The sequence below is a fragment of the Lagenorhynchus albirostris genome, chromosome 13, assembly GCF_949774975.1.
Source record: "Lagenorhynchus albirostris chromosome 13, mLagAlb1.1, whole genome shotgun sequence".
Taxonomy (NCBI): Eukaryota; Metazoa; Chordata; class Mammalia; order Artiodactyla; family Delphinidae; genus Lagenorhynchus; species Lagenorhynchus albirostris.
The window spans coordinates 73228525-73246166 of NC_083107.1; the positions used below are offsets into that span (position 1 = coordinate 73228525).

Genomic DNA, 17642 nt, shown 5'->3' on the forward strand with positions numbered 1-17642 from the left:
CGATAAAAACCCCATGTCCTTGGGACACCCCCCTACACACACACACACACACACACACACACACAACTCCCCTGGAGCACTGCTGACGGAAGCTAAAGGAGAGTCAGTTCATTTGCTCATCAGCCATGTAGGAACCATCCTTCAGTCCTCCCATGGCCACAGCAGTACCTGTAGCACTTTTTGACAAGTCTGTGCCTAGGACCTGACCCATGCGAAACTTAGCCTGGGGTCTCCCAAGAGGGAAGGATGTATTCCTCCCATCAAAGCCATGAGTTTTCCGATGAAAAATGTTCCATCTATAAAAACAATTGGTAAGCACCCTGAGGTCCTGCTCAGTTGACCCTCTCTCAGAAGTGCATAGAAGCAAGAGCATAGAGTTTCCTGCAAGAGATAAAGAGCCCTGCCCCCAGACATGGAGAAAAAATGAGGTCACTGAGACCTCTGGTCTATGATGGGAACCTATGGCTTCCCAGCAAGTACCCAGGAGTCACCAGCACCTTCCCTTACTATTCAGAGATCCATCATTTTCTTCTGCTGCATCTGCTTCCTCTTCCCAAACCTCACTTTTAATAATGGCTCAAATACCTCCAATCCAATTAACTAGGATACCTGAAGGGGACTGTGGCACTGGCTCACCTTAAAAACCAACAATGTGGGACTTCCCTGGTGGTGCAGTGGTTAAGAATCTGCCTGTCAATGCAGGGGACACAGGTTCGAGTCCTGGTCCGGGAAGGTCTCACATGCCGCAGAGCAATTCAGTCCGTGCGCCACAACTACTGAGCCTGTGCTGTAGAGCCTGCAAGCCACAACTACTGAGGCTGCGTGCTGCAACTACTGAAGCCCACGCACCTAGAGCCCATTCTCCACAACGAAAGAAGCCACAGCAATGAGAAGCCCATGCACAGCAACAAAGAGTAGCCCCCTCTCGCCACAACTAGAGAAAGTCCACGCGCAACAACGAAGACCCAACGCAGCCAATAAATAAATAAATTAAAATTTTTTTTAAAAAACCAATGGTGTGATTGTCTGAACATTTTTAATGTATGCCATGCAGTAGAAAATGCACTGGTTTGGAAGTCAGAAGACTGGAGTTAGGCACAGCTGCTTCTACCACTAACTTGCTGTGTGACTTCCGGCACCTTCCTTCAAATCTGGAATAAATGAGTCATCTCTTCAGTGAGATGAAGATAAATAATGCAGCTGCTTCCCGGCACCATGGTTCTCTGATCAAGTGAGGCTGTAATGACCTCCACTAAAGCAGAAAGCAATGAGACATATTAGCAGAGAATCTACAGTTTCCAAAACTGGGTCTAAGGTATTTCACAGTCAGAGTCATTGGTGGACAAGTTAACTCTATGACAAATCTGTGATATTTGACAATTGAAGACAATTACTGGTAAAATAAACTATACAGTTACCAAAAGAAAAGAAAAAGGAGAGCAGCAATATATCCATGTACTTTAAAAGTATTCACTTTTGTTATGAGAAATGTGTCAAAATTATTTTTCCATTGGCCTCTGTCATAAGGTAATAACTCAATTATGGAAAAAAAATCTTAAGGAAGTTTTTATGACAAGCTGACCACTGGAAATATGAACTTCTGAAAATTTTAACTTTATGGGCATTTCTGAATCTTCCCTAATAAAAGACTGCTTCCACCTTTCCCTAGAAATTGTCACATATCTTGAGGCTTCTTGCATTGACTAGCACATACTGGTGGATTGTGATGTTACATTTACTAAAATTTTCCATTGGCAGACAAGTGTCAAACTCGAAACAGAATATCAAGCTGGATAAACAAAGGGGTCTCAGCTTTATTAACACAGTACATTTGACTTTGAATTACCAAGTGTCTATAGAAAAGGGAAGCCCACAAGTGAAAACTTCAAGTGCATCCAAGGAGGAATCATATATCACCAGTTCCTTTCTTGAATCATCACTCAATGGATTTTGTACATTACCATCAACTACATACCATGTATTATTTTAAAATAGGTCATTTGAATCTTTACAGTTATGTACCATCAGCATCTAAATTTAGGTCTGGGCAATCTAGAGCCACATGACTGTGTGACAATGGGTGATTATGAAACAGATTCATATTTTAAATTTAATTCTTTGTGCTCAACACTTCATTGGGAAGAGGAAATCTTAGTTTTCAAGCAAGGAATATATACTTGCTGAATGATGGATGGAATGCTGCCATCTCTTGGTAATCTAACACAGAGGAAAACAGTTTCCAGAAAAGTGATTTGGCAATTTTATTGGCTAAGGGAATGCATTTAAGAAGCATAATTCTACTCTTCTGGTGTCAGAACAATCTATAATTGCGGTCATTATTTTTAGCATTTAATGTTTATGGTACATATTGAAGCTATTCCCTGACAATAATACCATATTAAAAAGAATCCATCACATGGTTTCACTGGCTCAGCTTTCACGAAGGGAGGTCTAAATTAGGTTGGCCCAGCATCTCCCCTCAAACCTCTGCTTTTTTGGATCTGTGCTGCGTAATCCTCGCTCAGTAAAGGTCACAAGCCATGCATGATGCCTGTGAGTTCTGTGCATCACCTAAACATTCTCTCTCCCAACATATGTATTAGATAGAGTGCCAAGAAAATGGCTGGTCCCTCAGATTGGCTTTTGGTAGAATGAAAAAGCCAGGATTCAGAGAACAGTGGCTCTACCATATACTGGTCCTACAACTTTGGCCAAGCCAGTCACATCCCCTCAGTTTTCTCATCTGCAAAGTGGAGACAGCAATCTCTATTCTACCTACATCATCATGTTACTATAAGGCTCAAAGAATTGCCAGTATGGAAATGTTTTGCAAGGAGAAAAGCATTGTACTTAGGTCAAGGATGATGAGAGAGAAAATGACAATTGTTCTTGCTCTTCAGAGGGTATTTATCAATAAATCTAAATAACTTGTATTTGGCTTTGTTCATAGTTGGCTACTATTTTTCTCAGAGTCGAGCATCTGATGACACCAATAAAGCAATATAAACAAGCCAGCAGACTTACTGAGGTGGCATTATCATTCATAAGCTGGCAAGTCAGGCAAAGTTATCAAAGTGTTGTATCAATTCATGGCCCATCAGTATAATTTTAGCCACCCAAAGGCATAGCATATTCAGGGTAGCCTGGAAGGTGGGACAAATCATCCTGCCTTACCATCATTTTATTATATCTATAATATACCTTCCACAGCAGGTGTCATTCTATTAGAAAGTTACTTGTTCACATTTTGTCTTTTCCCAAAGACTGGGATCCTTATTGGTTTGCTAATATGTGCCTCAGAAGCGCTAAATACTGTACCTGGGGCTGTATTTGTTTCACAGATATGTATTTGACTGTTGAGTTGAAGTGAATTAAGTAGTATTAACTATTCACCATATTCTGGGTGCCAAAGAATGAAGAGAAATGAGTTAAAATAAATTCTCAGTGCAGAAAATAATGTACCCATTTTTGGAAGAAGTGTAAGTTTTGAAAAAAAACTAAATTTTAGAATGCCATAAGGCAGTATGCTGTTAATATTCTTCTAAAGTCTAAAACTATTTTTGATGAGAGATAGAAAAATCATGTTTATTAGGGAGCAACAGTTGAGTTGAGGGGACAGAAAAGATTCTGTGCTTCATATAAGCCAATACAATGAGAAGCTGTTGCTAGCACAGCCCTTGGAGTCTTGGATTGCACCAGTAAAAGTATAATGTTCAAAACAACAAGTTTAATAGGTTCACTCTAACCTGTATATGTATACATCTAAGGTAGTATATTAAGTTATGAGCTATTCACTTGGAAGATTATGGCAAAACTTCCAGAGAATGGCAACTAACATAAAGAAGATTCTGGGAAAAAATGACAAGTAAAAACAAAGAAGAAAATGAGTAGGAATACAGGAGAGAACACAGAACTTTCAAGAGATACGTCAACTATATTCAGATATTAGAAAACTTTCTAGTGAAAGATGTTAAGAGTTTATGTGTAAGTCCAGAAAGTAAGAATTAATGTTATTAGAAAGAAATTACAAGGAAGTATCATCTCAATCTAAAACAAAATAAAACAACAGCAACCAGAACTTTCTATTGGGACTCCCAAATGGTACAATGAGCTGTCCAAGATGAGATGAGTTTCTTGGCCCAGACATATTTTAGGACAAGACAGAGGAGGATGGGGGCCACCAGCAGTATTTTGACAGGAGATTCCTTCATGGGGTAAAGGTTCTCCCTAAGCAAAATAATAAATTCTCATCATTTAAAAATAAATATACACGGGTTTCCCTGGTGGCACAGTGGTTGAGAGTCGGCCTGCCGATGCAGGGGACACGGGTTCGTGCCCCGGTTCGGGAAGGTCCCACATGCCGCGGAGCGGCTGGGCCCGTGAGCCATGGCCACTGAGCCTGCGCGTCCAGAGCCTGTGCTCCGCAACAGGAGAGGCCACGACAGTGAGAGGCCCGCGTACCGCAAAAATAAAATAAAAATAAATAAATAAATATACACTATGAATATAACAGTTTTCAATTATATACAATATGTACTTTTTTGAATACCATGTGGAAGATTGGCTATTAAAAACTGTGGCTTGAGAAGGAAACGGAGAAATCAGAATTCTCGTCAGTGAAAGAATAAAGCGAATTTGCAAAATTTTGACAGAATCCCTAGATATAAGTCACAGATAACTGCTGCAGGGTCAGCACATGTACTAGCTGTATAGTGTAACATTTACCTAGGTTCCATCTGTAATCTATACGTAGGGAGGTCGCCTTACATATAATCACTAAATGCAGTCCTTCACCAAGGTGAGTTTGTCTTATATTTAGATAAAGTGATTATAAGTGTTTGCTTTTGAGATTGTAACATCCTCTGTACCAGCTCTCCTGCCTAGTACATAATTAACCTGTCAACCCACCCTGCAGTAATAAGTGTGATAGACAGGAAATATATTAGGAAGGAACTTTTGTGTGATGTGCTTTCAAGCCCTCTTTTATCCTTCAACTATTTTTCCTTTTAATTAGCACTTGGGTAATAGCATACCATAATGAATTACCATATTACTGTTATCAATAAAAATTATTTTGGGTCTAAAGTAGTCATTAAGATGAAATGTGTAAGACCTGTTCTGGATAGTTTGTAGGGAGATAGCAGTTGGATATCAAGTCTCTATTTAGTATGTTAATTTGAAAAGATTCAGAAGATTCTCAGATTTGTAAATACATATTTACTAAACATAAAGACATGAATATATGGGAGATAAAAGAAAGGGAATAAATGTATGCGTCTGGGGAGAACACAGCACTGACATAAAAAGAAGACATTTTTGTTAAAGATGGCATATTGAACAAACACTTTTATCTTTGCCACCTCTCTAAGAACCTAACTAAAACAACAGCAAGAGGATGATTTGCACCCCGAATACAAAAGGAATGGGAGAAAAGATGAAAATTACCAAATGCTGCAGGCCAAAAAGCAGGAGAATGAGTGAATCTAACTTACCAGGTGTGGGCATACTGAACACTCAACTGGTAGCACAGAAAACAGAGGAGTAACCCAATTTACCCTCCGCAAAAAGACTCCTATAAGTTTAATGGCCAATATCCACAATCTAGAGCGGTGGAGATGAAGGTGGGACAAAGAAGAAAGTGATTAGGTAGAAGATTGTTTAAGAAGCTAGATCAGAGATTCCCATCTCCTCTAGCATCATCTGGGCAACTTTCCCCCCACATCTTGCAGGTAGGTTAGAGGTGGAAGTGTCATCCCTGGAAGGCGAAAAACTAGACACAGTTGAGATCAGAGATGTGATATGATACTCTTCTCCCACAAGGCTCTAAGAATGTCTGTAACCAGAATTATACAGTCCAGGCAGGAAGTCTGTAGTCCAAGAGAAAAAACTTAAAGCTCCCAGTGAAAAGCCTAACCAGTTCCACCTATAATAAAACCCACCAACACACACACCTGATTAGCATGTCATCAGGCTTTCTGTGCTTTAAATGAGCATGTAGTAAAAAGTATCCCAAGAAATTCAAGGAGAATGCCATGCAAAAGTCAAAGAACAAAACAAACAATAAGAATATCTGAAGGAAACAAGGAATCATCTCAGAGAGGAAAACATAAAAAACAAATAAACAAGCAAACATACAAGCAAAAAACCCACACCTCTAATAATACATTTAGTAAAATATTATAAAAGAAAATATTGCATCCCCCAAACAGGAATAGAGTGCTACTATAAAGAAGATAACCAGAGGACAAGGACTCTCTGGAAGTAAATAGAAGGCAAACAGTATTAAAGCTGAATAAATGGATTGAACCATACAGCTGTGCATAGTTGTAATTATCTTCCCAAAAGTAGACGAAAATAAATAAAAGCATTTTGAGACATGTAATGTCTTAGAAGATTTGCCTTCCATGTACCCTTTCTCAAGAAAATGCTAGAAGAGGTATTACCCCAAAATAAAGAGTAAACCAGGCAATTAAAAGACATAGGATCTAGGAATCAAGGCAGATAAAGGAAATCCCCAACTTGATAATGGAAGGAGATATTAGAATAAAAGCTGCATAGCAGTCCTAGAGACAAATCAGTTCAGAATGAAGCAGGCCAGAAGGAACAAAAAAAGATTCCTTCAAGATAAAAGTAATTGAATGCATGACGTTTTTAACATATGGGGAAGAGATTTACACAAAATAGATAAGAATTTAGGGATGAATTAGTGGTAAGACAATGGAACAGTACCCACACAAAAGGTAAGAACATTCTTAATTCCTGGGAAACTAAGAAGTTTTGCATAAAAGAAAAAGTAGTCATGGTACCGTACATGGCTTAATTGTGAATAACATTCACACAGTCAAAATGATGCAATGTCTTGATTCTGATTTAAAGAAAATTATGTCATAATTATGGTGGTAGAATGGGGGATGAAAAGCGAACATATGGAAAGTGAGCAGCAAAAACCCCAAAAATCTAGCATTTCTTCTTCCATAGTGAGAAGTCAGCAGATAATGTTTTAAATGGAAAAATCAAGTGCCAACGTAAGTATAGTATTAAGAAACATGAAAGTAAGGGAATTCCCTGGTGGTCCAGTGGTTAGGACTCCATGCTTCCACTGCTGGGGGCCCAGGTTCGATCCCTGGCTGGGGAACTAAGATCCTGCAAGCTGTAAGGCAAGGCCCCCCAACCAAAAAAAAAAAAAAAAAAAAAAAAAGAACCATGAAGGTAGATATTAAAGGAAAGCGAAATATTTGAAAGTTGCCATTTTCTAGAGCATCAGTTGAATGGGGGTGGTAAGACAATCATATTTCTTCAGAATTAGTCTTGTAGAATGTGTATCTTTAAACTATGTGCTAATGTGGAGGGAATAAAAAGCATTTCATGTCTATAAAGTTCAGACTCATAGTTACACATTCTCTTTTTAGAAGCCTGAAGCTAGCCTCAGGGACAGAAGGACCTTGTTAGAAGACGCCAATGAGGATAACATCTTCTGTTGAGCTATTTTGAGGACACAAAGCCTGTGGGGAAGACCAAAAGTAGTCAGAGGAAGCAGCAGAATTAAGAAGGAATGCTTAAATCCCACTCCTTATTTTTGCACAATGAAAAGTGTTCTCATTTTCTACTCCCCATGAGAGAAAGGCATGGGAACACTTTCTGCTTTCTTCTCTGACCTCTGATAAAATTAGGAAAAGGCATGGAGGACACGAGGCTCAGTTGCTTCTGGGGAGGCTTCTTCTTTCTGCATGGACTGCCCTCAGGACCTAGGTGTCCTCTGCTTGTCCAGGGGCATGCATTCCAGGCAGTGTCTGTCCCTGACTCTGCAGAGGGAGGCCAGCAGTTTGGGGGATATGCTCAGTTCCAGAGAGGAGATATATGGAGTAATTACTGAATGATATAAATACATATTCTCCAATTTGCATTTATCAGTAATAAAACTGACGTTTTAACTCTATGTCTATCAGTCCTATATCTTATTTCTCAACTGGCTTCAAACTCAGGAGAAAAATAAAGAATGTGCTTTTATTGAATCACTCTCAAAACCCAACAGACACTATTGCCTTCCTGGATATTGAGAGCTCCTTGACAAGTAATAACACTGAGCATGAGGAATTTTGTGGATGCTGTGAGGTGCTGCCGGGTGCTCCTTTGAGAAATGAAGACTTAGTTCCCAGTTCCTGGGAGTGCTGCTAACAAACAGCCTTCTGCATGAATTGCCTCACTAAAGAGAGTTGCCTTGACCAAAGGCAAAAGCACAATGAGATATCACCTCACACCTGTCAGAATGGCTATTATCAAAAAGACAACAAATAACAAGTGTTAGTGAGGATGTGGAGAAAAGGGAACCCCTGTGGAATGTTGCTGGGAATGTAAATTGGTACAGAAACTATAGAAAACAGTATGGAGGCTCCTAAAAATAGAACTACCATACGATCCAGCAATTCCACTCCTAGGTATTTATCTGAAGAAAACAAAAACATTAATTTGAAAAGATATATGTACCCAATGTTCGTTGTAGCATTATTTACAATACCCAAGATATGGAAGCAACCTAAGTGTCCATCCATAGATGAGAGGACACAGAAGTTCTGATATACCTATACATCTAGATCTAGATGGATGGATAGATAGATAGATAGAAGAGAATGGAATATTAGCCATAAAAGGAATGAAATCTTGCATTTGTGACAACATGGATGGACTTAGAGGGTATTATGCTGAATGAAATAAATCAAACAATAAATACAGTATGGATTCACTTATGAATTTGATAAACAATATAAATGAACAAACATAACAAAACTGAAACAGATTCATAGATACAGAGAACAAACTGGTGGTTGCCATATGGGAGGAGATGGGGAGATGGGTGAAATAAGTGAAGAGGATTAAGAGCTACAAACTTCCAGTTATAAAATAAGTCATGGGAATGTAAGTACAGCATAGAAAATTCAGCCAATAATATTGTAATAACTTGGTATGATGATAGATGGTAACTAGACTTATGGTGATCATTTTGTGATGTATAAAAATATGGAATCACTATGTTGTACACCTGAAACTAGATATAATATTGTAAGTCAATTATACTTTTAAAAAAAAAACTGGATGAGAGATGATGACTTCAGAAAAAGAAAAACAAGAAACTATATCACAACATATCTTATCCCTGTGGCAAATCTTACTTCCTTCTCAATACTGCCTAATTCTGCTTCTTTTGACAAGAGTTGATTCCAACAGCACTCCATAATAAACTTTCTGAAAACTTCTCTCCATTTCAGAATCAGATTCCCAGGAATTTCAACTTTCAAGAGTGAGTAATGTGTTATTACACAGCTAAATCCTCATAGGCCTTTGCAGATTATAACAGTTAACACTGAGTCTTTACTATGTGTCAGTTATTCTGTTCAGCATTTTACATGTATTAACTCTTTTGCGTGTGTGTGCGTGTGTGTGTGTGTGTGTGTGAGATAACAACACTATAGGTAAGCATCATTATCATGTCCAGGATGAGGACAATAAATTTCAGAGAGGTTAAGTAAGTCACAAATAGCTGAGCTGACATGTTAATCAAGTTAACCTGTCTGCAACAACTGTCCTCTTAACCTCCCTGCCAGAACTCTCTCTTAAAGAAAATGTCAATTTCTACAGATTGTGAGAAGTTAACCAAAGAGGAGTTCTCTTTAGGTAAAATATTCTCTGTCTTACATATCTTGCATTAGCAAGTAGGACCTTAGAAAGAGAATCCCAAGTTTACCACTGTCTGCTTTTTTTTTTTTTTTGCGCGGTACACAGGGCTCTCACTGCTGTGGCCTCTCCCGTTGCAGAGCACAGGCTCCGGACGTGCAGGCTCAGCGGCCACGGCTCACAGGCCCAGCCGCTCAGCAGCATGTGGGACCTTCCCGAACTGGGGCACGAACCCGTGTCCCCTGCATCGGCAGGCGGACTCTCAACCACTGCGCCACCAGGGAAGCCCCACTGTCTGCTTTATGTGAACTAAGGATAGTTAATATTTTGAGATTTTTAAGAACTTTTTATTTTATATTGGAGTATAGCCAATTAACAATGTTGTGACAGTTTCAGCTGCACAGCAAAGCAACTCAGCCATAGATATACATGTATCCATTCTCCCCCAAACTCCCCTCCCATCCAGGCTGCCACATAACATTGAGCAGAGTTCCCTGTGCTGTACAGTAGGTCCCTGTTGGTTATCCTTTTTAAATATAGCAGTGTGTTGTTTCCTCAACCATTAGCCTGAGATAGCTGAATTGTTCTATGAATAAATTATAGAAGTATGACAGAAATCAGAGATAAATAGGAAAAGGTATTCCATCTCCTCCAAATTCTACAGTCTTGTGTGTGTGTGTGTGTGTGTGTGTGTGTGTGTGTGTGTGTCTTGAGCTCTCATTGGTGCTGTTCTTTAAAACTAGCTCTTTTTGAAGCAATCTATGCTTTTCATCCTTTCTCATGTTCCTCATGAGCTCTCCATGGTACTGACTGCAGTTCTGCCCAAAGAAAATCAAGCATAGAATACTGGAACTAAAAACAAATTTAGAGATGATCTGTTCACTGTCTGAAATGATTTTGGCCTTTCAGTGACTCATGAGATACAGATTATCTCAGATGCTTGATACAGAAAAGTTTATCTTTTATAAATCTGTTTAGTGCAGCATAACTTAGGTGTTGGTTGGGGTGGGGGTAGGACATTCTATCTGCATTTATAGATGATATTCAAAATCACTCTCTAATATTTCACGTTAATTTTACCAATGAAAATTTTGAAATATAATACAGCATTTTGACACAGATTCATCATACTCTCTTCCACTTCTTAATCCTCCCTCCCCAACAGACAGCTTGAGTGTACTTGGTCTCTGCTCTTTTATCTTATTTCCAAAGAGATATATATATATATATATATATATATATACCCACACACACATATATATATAATTATCCATGTGTGTACATATATATGTGTGTGTGGGTATATATATATATATATATATATATAGTTGTTTATGTGACCCACTATACTATTCCTTTCTCCCTCCTCTTCCTTCCTCCCTTCCCAAATTCCAACTTTTTCCTATCTACTATTAATATTCCTTATGTTATAGCTGGGCAAACTGGTTCCTGAAAGGGATGTGACTAGACTCATTAGCTGGCTGGATAAGCATTATCTATTTTTTGAGTCTGTCACTGTGTAGAACAGCAATATCCTATAAAAATAAAATGTGAGCCACATTTTTAGACTTTTTATAAGCCACACTAGAATATAAAATAAAACAGGTTGAAATTAACTTTAATAACGTATTTGATACCCCTAGATATCCAAAGTACTGCCATGTTAACATGCAAGCTATTAAAAATAGTAATATGATATTTATGTCTTTTTTATACTAAATCTTTGAAATCTGGCATTTATTTTACACTTTCATATATATACATGTGGACCAGCTACATTTTAATTGCTTAGTGGCACATGTGGCTACTGTACTGGAAAGTGCAGGTACAGAGTCTAGACTAAGAACATGACCAAGCATTTTCTTAATAGAGATTTGCCAATTACAACAGGAACACTGACTGTGCTAAACACACCAATAATGCAAAATTTCCGGTAACTACACTAGTCCTGACCTCTCTGTCTCACCATCCAAGCTTAAGTTCATCTTTGTCCCAAGCCAACTTTGACTCTCTAACTTTATTATAGCTCTTCATTAACCCAGTCCTGTAGCCTGCAGCCTAAAGTAACCTAACTTCAAGAAACAGGAATTGTACACACTCTCCAAAGAGAAAATAATAAACCAGTCAGCCACACAGAAGACTGAAGCACACAGAACAGGGCTAAATATCCCATTTCAATCTTGGGTTTCGCCTCTTAGAAGTCATCCAACCCTCAGAAGTTGCCTGAATCCTGTTTACTACCTTAGAATAGCAATTTAGGTGGTGCTTCCTTCCCTAGAACCTGCTGTGACTACTTACCCTCCTACGCCACTTCTCAAATAACTGCCAAAATCTAAAAGGAGAACTCAGATGGCCTCCAGGCTTCAGAATTTCAGACAGGGAGAACAGTGAAAGCATCTCCCTTCAATCTTTATTCTGTTTGCTGAAAATAAACAAAACTCCAGAGTAAACAAAGTTTCCAGGCTCCTTCTTTTCACACTTCCTGAATGTTAGCAATTTCATGTGTGTCCATGTGTATTTGAGTATGTTTGTCTAAATATATGTTTGCATGTTATGCTATATTCTTCTCCATGGAGCTCAGAGATGAGCTGAATGTATTCATCTCGTATGCATGTCTTTGGAATTGCAGAAGTAGTATTTTTTTTTTCTGCCAGGTTTAACATGAAATATAGAAATGGAGATACATAGACTGATGACTTCTTTTTCCAGTGTTATTAGGAAACTATTCATTTCATATAAATGACTTTTCCATATAATTTAAGTGCCGTTTGATTTGTTCTGTTTCATGGCACTATGCCATGTGATGTAAAGACCTTACAGCAGTCCTATAAAGTATCTCCATTTTACAAATTAGGAAATGAAGACCAGCAAGGTGAAGCAAATTCAAACACGGAACTACTACTTGCGCATCGTGTTACCACAGACTTAACCATTATACAGCTCTGTCTATGTGCCAAAACCCTCAATGGTCCACTATTTCTAATGATCTTTCCTAAGAAGCTTAGCTTTACTAGCCATGTTATCTTCTCTGTTCTGAAGGCAGTATCGTATCTCCCGAAAAGGCAAAAGAGTACAGAATTTGTGAGAGTTCTTTTGCTTCTTAGAAATGTTTAACTAATTTCAACTGCTTTGTGTGGAGGGGGTGTCTGGAAGCATGACCTAGGACAAGTGAGGCATTTCTTTATGACTTATTCAGAGTAAGAAACAGGGCTAAAGCTCAGAGTGCTAATTCTTAAATCAGAGGTTAATCACCTTTCTTGTGATGTGACTCTATTGAAGGCAAATAAGTAGCTCAGTTCAAACAATTAAGCAAGTATTTCCTGGATTATCATTATTCTCAAGACACTACGTAAATATCTATCTAACATGGTGTATGCATATAGGAGTGTCTATTCCTTTGAATATGTATATATTCCTTTGAATACAAAGATGACAAGAATTCTCCTGTGGCATTTTGAGTCCTGCCAGAAAATTCCAGGGGCTTTGCTTAGCCAGACATTCATGTTCTTACCACATTCCCCTTATAACCAATAGCATAGCTCTGGGCCAGTGGCGAAGGCTACAGTTAGAGCTCATAATAACTATGGAAAATTAGATGTTGGATCCAAGGAAAACAACCTGAACTCGTATACAAACAAAACTGTGATTTTGATTTTGTTCTTACCATGAATTCTATATGTACCTTGAATATATATTGTCATAAATAATCAGAGACATCAGAAAAACTAAAGAAGAAAACTGTTCTTTAGATTTAAAAGGATGCTTATATTTAATCAATCAAATAGTACTGATTAAGCTCTTGCAGTATACAAGGTCTTATACAATGACTGGTATTATGAGGAATTGGGAACATGGTCTTCCTGTAATAATAAGGAGTTAAAAATAGAACTAAAGTTAGGGAAGTGAGAGTTGAGATACTTATTTCAAGTTTTCTGCAACACCTGTGCTAGGATCACTATCACCCTCATGGTCAGGATCTCCTTGCCCTTGGTGATAGAAGCATGGCCCAGAGCCCTGGCATGGAAGCAAAGCTGAAGGAGGAGCCACAGCCCTGAAAGCCCCCAACGTGAGCCCAGAGGCATGAGGGACAGGATACTCTGACCTCTGAAAATGGGGCTCACATGACTTTGTATACATGGATCAGTGTCCTCTCACTGTCTTTAAAATTTCTCATGGAATATGTAAGAAGATGACAAAAAACCAACAACCATCCCCCCAAAACCATATATACACACACAGAAGTAAACTCTGGTCAGTGATCTGCTGATAAGACCACTCTCTTTTCTAAAGTTCATCCCAAGTACATTCATTCCTGCACAGTGTGGATTAAAGATAGTCATAATTTATTTCAGTTTAGTTGATATTTTTTGTTTTTTTTGCCTCAAATCACACACAAAAAATGTGGCCTATTTTCCTTTGCCTTGAATCTTAGCTGGTCCTGGGGTTCCCTTTGACTAATAAGAAGCAGCAGACGTGACACTGTGTAATTTCTGAGGCCAGGCCTTAAAGAGATCTCCAAATTCCACTTGTTCGTAGCTGGAATTCTACTCTTGGATCCCAGCCACCACACTAGGTAGAGCTTAATTCACATAGAGAGGCCAAGAGGAGGAGAACCATGGAGCTCTGGCCCACAGCCCAGCTGAGCTCTACCTGACAGCCAGCACCCACTGCCAGCCATACGATTGAGCCATCTTGGATGTTATAGTCTCATGCTTTCAGAAGACTGTAGTCCCACCCAATACCATACGGAGCAGAACTGCTCAGGTGAAACCAGTCAGACACAGAATCTGAGAGATGAGAAACTGTCATTGCTTTGGGCCATTAAATTTGGGAGTGGTTTGTTATAGTGCAATAACTAACTGAAGAACTCCCCATCTCTATTCAGCTTTCATCCTCCATCAGGAGGACCCTTACTGTTCTCAGTATTTTGGAAATACACTCCTAAGCATCTGGCTCTAAGAAAGGCTCAGTGAATACTAGCGGAGTGTGTGTGTGTGTGTGTGTGTGTGTGTGTGTGTGTGTGTGTGTGTGTGTGTGTGTGTGTGTGTGTGTGTGTGTGTGTGTGTGTGTGTGTGTGTGTGTGTGTGTGTGTGTGTGTGTGTGTGTGTGTGTGTGTGTGTGTACACAGTCCACTTCGCTGTACACTCCAGGAAAGGTGCTTTAGAAAAATAACTGGCAACTGTCCAAGTGTCCTTAGTGTTTTTACATCACTCGGGGGACATCACAATTCTTTCTTGGCCACCACAATACCACCTTAGAAGAACTGTAAAAGGGCGACACTGCTGAACACATTTTTATATGCGCCCACTGTTGACGGCTCTCACCGGTGTCCCGGCAGCCCTCTCTAGGCCTCACACCAGCGTATGCAGCTGAGTTCCCTGTGCGTTTCCCATTGTCAGGACTAGGAAAGAACATTTACTTTCCTGAAACTAGGCTGTCTCTTTGACCTAAACTCCAGAATTCAAATAGAAAAGACTCTGATAATGAGGCTGCATTGTCAAAAGACTAGAAAACATTTCAAAGGCTCATTCAATGTACAGATCATTCGAACAGTAATCAGAGATTAAGATATTTCATTCATGTGATCTTTTTCTATTCTATTTTTATAGGCCTTAGGTCTTTCCTATACATGTTAAAACTGCAGGCGTCTTCTTTTTGATTTCACCGCCCCCCAAATATTGAAGATCCTAGCTAGGAGGTCTTTTAATGAACTGTTTAAACAATATGTCTCACATTTGGACAGTCCCTTATCATTTTGAAAGTACTTTTAAAATACTGCCTCCTTTGTTTCCATTTCTTTATGAATAAAATTCTTGCTTTGGGTCTTTTAAGGTTTGCCTTCTAAGGAAGGTAATGGTGTAGGGGCTACTGATCTAGCAGATGTGTGCGTGCTCCTCTCAGATGTTTCTCAGTCCATTGCCTTTTTCCCAGGCATTTGTACAGGCAGGAAATATGCAGATGTATTTTATTCCGGGATTTGTAGCAGCTAATCACTTTCCAACAATTATTTTGAAAAAGCAATGGCATCACTGATGCTTTACAATTATATAAACCCACAAGAGGGGAAGTACTGCTTTACTTTCTTCAGCTGCAAAAGCACAAGGAGCTGAGTGTCAAGTAGGTCCAGGTGAGCGGCCTGATTAGACAGTTTAGCAAACTCCACAGGCTCTTGTTTCATTAGAGATACTGGAAGCGAAAACTCCACCTTTGATGCTTCTCCCATGTTTGAGAAATATAGTTGGCCCTCTGTATCTGTGGGTTCCACATCCACAGCGGAGGTGGGACCTGTGAATATGGAGGGTGACTATATAAGAGACTTGACCATCGGCCAACTTCAGTATCCGTGGGGGCTCCTGGAGCCAATCCCCCATGGATACTGAGAGACGACTGTACCGCCATCATTACGGAGTTAAATCACTGGGAACCCAGGTGCCTCAGCTGCCTGTATATGGGATTTTACTCACTCTTCGCCCCCAACATCATTCTCCCATAAGCCCTTCCATGGATAATTTCTGGCCACTCACATGTCTTGGTTTTTTGCTTTTTTTGTTTTTTGATGTGGACCATTTTTAAAGTCTTTATTGAATTTGTTACAATATTGCTTCTGTTTCATGTTTTGGTTACTTGGCTGCAAGGCATGTGGGATCTTAGCTCCCCGACCAGGGATCAAACCCGTACCCCCTGCACTGAAAGGCGAAGTCCTAACCACTGGACCACCAGGGAAGTCCCCACATGTCTTTTTTTAACCATAAAAGACCACTTTTCCACCTCCAACCTCAAGAGAATGACTTTGGTGAGTAGAAACAGAGAAAAAAAATGAAAGAATAAATCACAGAGCAAAGCTCTGGAGAAAAACTTCATCACATCACAGTGTGTTCTTTCCGAATTAAAGCCCCTGACTTCGTATACCAACTCTGACACTTGGTACACTGGGTAAACCATCTAATTTATCAATTCTGCATTTATAAATTAGAATAGGAATGGTATTTAATGCATAGAGTTGTTTTGACATAACATGTAAAATGTTTTAGCACATCAGTGTTCAACCAATTGTTATTTTCCATCTTACATTCCACAGATACTGCTTAGCAACTGGCATGTGCTGACTCTGTGTCAGGCATTTGGCAACATTAGGACACAGTTTGGCCATGTGGAAAAGCATAACATATATACTGGAAACATGAAGCAGCATGAAAAGTAAACAAGAACACAAGGGAAGTGCACACCGAGTGGGAACATATGTGGTCAGAGAAGACTTCTTAGAGGTGGCAGACTTTGAAGAAAGTGCAGAGTTTTGGTAAGTGTTAGAGGGAAAGGGAAAATAACTTCATGAGCACAGAGTTGGGGGTGATCATGGCTGTAGATGAAAGGTCAGACTTTGAACAAAGATCTGGATGTGTGCAGTGTGTTTGAAGGAAACCCTACTGACCAGGCTCCTACATTCTACCCACCTATAAAATAAATCTCTTGTGCTTCAATGGATCATTGTACTCTCTTGCAACTTCAATACCCAAAGGAGGTATAAGTAAACCCTAGGGGTCAATGATACAAAGAAGCAAGTATTTTACAAGGGGTCAAATGTTACAAAGAAGCAAGTATTTTACAACTAATGGGACACAAAAGAGCAGACTAGGAGAGCATGCAATGAGACAGTCCCAGTCAAACACAGAGCTACACAACAGAGGAGCCAGTTACCTGAGTGTGGGAGTTTCCATCCTTAGGTGAGGGGTCTTAGACATGAATGAGAAGAATTCTCTTGTAATGTGCAAGACAACTATAAGCATGAGAACTATACATTCTTACACTGGTGTTCAGACCCTATTCTTGTTAATTCCTGTTCCCCTCACTGTCTCTAATATACTTGATGACTGTTTTACATTGAATTCTGGATGGGAGAAATGAGAATGGATTAAATATTAGATAAAATCATAGGTTTCACAAACATGATACTAGAAAAGGTTGTTGTATTAGAA

General features: G+C 39.3%; 1 non-coding gene across 1 annotated transcript; it reads left to right on the top strand.

Moving 5' to 3' along the window:
* Positions 1 to 7062: 7062 nt before the first annotated feature.
* Positions 7063 to 7135, top strand: TRNAW-CCA (transfer RNA tryptophan (anticodon CCA)). The gene has a single exon. It is a non-coding gene; the product is annotated as a tRNA-Trp (tRNA).
* Positions 7136 to 17642: the final 10507 nt, after the last annotated feature.